We start from the raw sequence: 5,690 nt of genomic DNA on the forward strand, positions 1-5,690 counted from the left end.
AAATATTTAGATGCCATTGGTGCTCAACCCCAGTAGAAAATAGTAAACAGTTAAAACTCTGACGCCCTCTGGTGGCATTTTCTAAGCAACACATATATTGTAAACTACCTTCATTAGGTACATTTTGATTTCAAAACTAGAAGTCCTACAAACACATAAGAACCGTGGGATTCTGGTACAACAACGTAACTAAGACAGAGCAACAGCAGGCAAAGAAAAGACATACAAAATATGTCAGTTTTTTGGTATTTTTGGTTTTGGTTCACAAATTGTCCCCATGTTGGGGAATAAGAGATTTGCAAAAAAAATAAATAGAAAATTTAAAAATCATAATAAATTGTCATATCTTTTATCTAATGGTGGCGCTCTAAACATGCACAAATTCCAATAGAACAAAGCCATTTTAACCCCTGTAGGTCTAACTTGGCCTTTACCGCTCTAGCCCATAGAAAAGCATTGAACAACACATTTATAAATGGCAAAACAGACAGACAAAAAATAAATCCTAAGGAACAAGGTTTTGAAGTGTCTGTCCTAATATCTGAGAGACACAGTATAAGAAAACCAGGGGGAAACATTTTTTAGACCCATGTTTGGTCACCTTATTTTTGCCACATTTTACCCCCTATGCACATTTTGCCATTTTTACAGCCTGATACTGGGTTACTTTAAGACAACTCCCCTGAAGCTTGGTGAAGAAGGTGGGTGCAGCTCATTGATGGTGGATGAGGTGAGTTTCCCACTACTATGTAAAGCGCTTTGAGTACCTCAGGTGGTAGAAAAGTGCTATATAAATCCAATCAATTATTATTATTTCACGTCTCTCTACTTCTACTTTGTCCTTTTCCAGATATGAAAGGAGACATCCCTCAGTTATATGAGATTCCAACAGTACAGTTTTATTGTGTCCCCAGACAAACACACCGGATTCAACTTGTCAACTAACCATCAGACCCTAAATCAGGTATGTTTGTCCGGTGCTACAACAAAAATGTGTTATGCCTCAGCCACAATGTCAATCTATTATCAATATGTCCACTCCTAGTTATAGAGATTATCAGGTCAGCTCAACAACAACAAAAATGTTTATGTCGTGATCATGAGATATATAAGTTGTGATCTTAACATGATGTCCTCTCTGGACTTTCATACCTTCCTGATGACTAGCGCTCTGTATATTCTTATGGATGAGGCCTGAGATGGAATGTGAAGCTAACTGAAGCTGGCTAACTTTAGAAAACCTGTACATCTAGCTTACATCATAGTACACCCATCAGGCTACATTCAGGTTTCAGCATCAGGCATCAACAGTCTAGTGACTAGACTCTAGTCGTAGGCTACTACCTGGGTCGTGTTCATTAGTTTACACCGCAGCCAACAGTTTTAAAACATTGCATAAACAGTTTACTCCAAATGCTGTACAACGTGACCGAAACGGTTTCCGTTGCCAAACGTTTTGCTACGGTGGGCACTAATGAATACACACAGCCTGTTTTAAAGGAAGTATAAGTTGTTGTTAGACAAATAAATATTGTGGAAAGCCTATCTTTCAAACAAAATACCTGCTTGCGTGAAAAGCATTAACAGTAGATTCTAAAAAGAAAATGTTTGTTTGTTTCTTGTTGTGTTTTAAGCCTGTGTTGAGCAGACAAGCCTATAGGCCTGTGATACAGTAGGAGATCACCGTGGGGAACACAGATGGACACGGAACCAATTCACCCCACACATCTCATTTACATACTCAACTACAGTACCAGTATAACGTTTGGACACACCTACTCATTCAAGGGTTTTTCTTAATTTTTTTTTTTACAAAAGCTGTCATCAAGGCAAAGGGTGGCTACTTTGAAGAATCTAAAATATAAAATATATTTTTGATTTGTTTAACACTTTTTGGTTACTACATGATTCCATATGTGTTATTTCATACTTTTGATGTCTTCACTATTATTCTACAATGTAGAAAATAGTAAAAATAAAGAAAAACCTTTGAATCAGTAGTGTGTCCAAACTGTATACTGGTACTGTATATGAATACACATAACAATATCATCAACTATATGAATACACATTACAATATCATCAACTATATGAATAAATAACAATATCATCAACTGTATGAACACATAACAATATCATCAACTATATGAATATACATAACAATATCATCAACTATATGAATACACATAACAATATCATCAACTATATGAATACACATAACAATATCATCAACTATATGAATACACATAACAATATCATCAACTATATGAATACACATAACAATATCATCAACTATATGAATACACATAACAATATCATCAACTGTATGAATACACATAACAATATCATCAACTATATGAATAAATAACAATATCATCAACTGTATGAACACATAACAATATCATCAACTATATGAATAAATAACAATATCATCAACTATATGAATACACATTACAATATCATCAACTATATGAATAAATAACAATATCATCAACTGTATGAACACATAACAATATCATCAACTATATGAATACACATAACAATATCATCAACTATATGAATACACATAACAATATCATCAACTATATGAATACACATAACAATATCATCAACTATATGAACACACATAACAATATCATCAACTATATGAATACACATAACAATATCATCAACTATATGAATACACATAACAATATCATCAACTATATGAATACACATAACAATATCATCAACTATATGAATACACATAACAATATCATCAACTATATGAATACACATACCAATATCATCAACTATATGAATACACATAACAATATCATCAACTATATGAATACACATAACAATATCATCAACTATATGAATACACATAACAATATCATCAACTATATGAATACACATAACAATATCATCAACTATATGAATACACATAACAATATCATCAACTATATGAATACACATAACAATATCATCAACTATATGAATACACATAACAATATCACCAACTATATGAATACACATAACAATATCATCAACTATATGAATACACATAACAATCGTTGTCTTACCTTTTATCTCTCAATAGAAACAGAGTCTGGAATGACCATTCCTTTGTTTGCTCAACTCATTTACATATCAGGTTCTACCTGTTTCTCTCCTCCCTCTCTCTTTATCTCGTTATGACTTTATGACTCTCTCTTTCTCAAACACACACGCACACACATACACAGGCAACCAATGGAACAAATAATACCGTCACTAAATAAAAACAGACACGTATAGAAACATCTCATTGACTCAAAAGTTCCAAGAAATATTATATTTTACTACCAACTGATATTGTATTCTAATGACATCATCATGATTTATCAATGACACTTTAGTATTCACTTTAGTATTCACTTTTTTATTCACTTTAGTATTCACTTTTTTTAATCAATGACAATTTGAGGCATTAGAATGTATGTAAGAGACATGATTTTGTCAAAACTATGTCAATGTAGACCAGCATAAAGTACAACAACAGATCTATGTCAATGTAGATCAGCATAAAGTACAACAACAGATCTATGTCAATGTAGACCAGCATAAAGTACAACAACAGATCTATGTCAATGTAGATCAGCATAAAGTACAACAACAGATCTATGTCAATGTAGACCAGCATAAAGTACAACAACAGATCTATGTCAATGTAGACCAGCATAAAGTACAACAACAGATCTATGTCAAAGTAGACCAGCATAAAGTACAACAACAGATCTATGTCAATGTAGACCAGCATAAAGTACAACAACAGATCTATGTCAATGTAGACCAGCATAAAGTACAACAACAGATCTATGTCAATGTAGACCAGCATAAAGTACAACAACAGATCTATGTCAATGTAGACCAGCATAAATTAAAACAACAGATCTATGTCAATGTAGATCAGCATAAATTAAAACAGATCTATGTCAATGTAGATCAGCATAAAGTACAACAACAGATCTATGTCAATGTAGATCAGCATAAATTAAAACAACAGATCTATGTCAATGTAGATCAGCATAAAGTACAACAACAGATCTATGTCAATGTAGACCAGCATAAAGTACAACAACAGATCTATGTCAATGTAGACCAGCATAAAGTACGTATCGCAGAGATCTTGCTTCCCTTCCTTGAGTACAACAACAAATCCATGATAGAGGTGAGTTATGTCATCATGCCATATAGTGTGCTAGTCATTACAAATCAGGAAGGACGGACATGGTAACGACAAGTTGTCTAATATTATTTTCTTTGCCGTTCGGCCGTGGAAGTTTATGGTTTTTACATTTCTGAGTATGTTTATTAAATGTATTAAATCTTTAAAAAATCTGCTATTAAATATTTATGGTAAGTACTTTGGTGACAGCATCATGTTATGGGTATGCTTGTCATCGGCAGGGTCTGGGGAGTTTTTCAGGATCAAAATCAATTTAAAAGGAGCAAAGCCCATGTAAAAAGTTAGTTGAAAACCTGCCTCAGTCTTCTGAAAACCTAAACCTGGGATATAGTTTTATTTTTCAGCGAGTAAATTACACAACTTTTAATGACAAAGACACACCAGAATTGGTTTTCAAGAGGGGTTGAGTGTTCCTGAGTGGTCTAGTCTGAGTTGGGACTTAAATTTGCCTGAAAATCAGAGACAAGGTTTGAATATTGCTGTCCATCTATGATTCCCAACCAAAAGTAAAGAACTTGAGCAATTTTGACAAAAACAATGGATATATGTGCCCTAAGAGTTGTGCAGTTGGTAGAATCTAACTACAGCTGTAATGGCTGCCAATGATGAAGAATCTAACTACAGCTGTAATGGCTGCCAATGATGAAGACTCTAACTACAGCTGTAATGGCTGCCAATGATGAAGAATCTAACTACAGCTGTAATGGCTGCCAATGATGAAGAATCTAACTACAGCTGTAATGGCTGCCAATGATGAAGACTCTAACTACAGCTGTAATGGCTGCCAATGATGAAGAATCTAACTACAGCTGTAATGGCTGCCAATGATGAAGAATCTAACTACAGCTGTAATGGCTGCCAATGATGAAGAATCTAACTACAGCTGTAATGGCTGCCAATGATGAAGAATCTAACTACAGCTGTAATGGCTGCCAATGATGACATGTCTCTCTATCATGCTTGGGAATACTTGGGAACAGATTTCCAAAATTAAAATCACTTTCCTGGTGTTTATACAGTATTTTATGGCCAACAAAAACAAAAACAATAGTTTTCTGTCGTAGAGCCAAACACCTGGAATGTTCATCTCCCCTTTCAATATTGGTGACGTTTGTTTGTAGCTCACATGGTTCGGTTTTTACAGACAATGTTCTTGTCCGGATCCTCTCATGTGTAGAAAAACACCGCTTTCACAAGTCCCATGTTATGGAATAGGCGCACAACAGTTTTTGCCCTGTCACTATGGGCTACCGTGTGTAGATTGATGAGGACAACCATTTTTCTTTTTTATACCCATTTTAACATAGGGCTGGGGGGGATATATATATTTATACTATTGGTATAAACACTCATTGGTCCTAGCACTGTTACTTCTGTCTGTAAAATAAGGGGTTTATTCTTCTATGCATCCAGCCCAAAGCGGGAGGTTTAAAAAAAATACTTCGTAGTTGCCAAAAGTCCGGAGCATGTCTTTAACCAT

This window comes from Salvelinus alpinus, chromosome 1 (assembly GCF_045679555.1).
Source record: "Salvelinus alpinus chromosome 1, SLU_Salpinus.1, whole genome shotgun sequence".
NCBI lineage: Eukaryota > Metazoa > Chordata > Actinopteri > Salmoniformes > Salmonidae > Salvelinus > Salvelinus alpinus.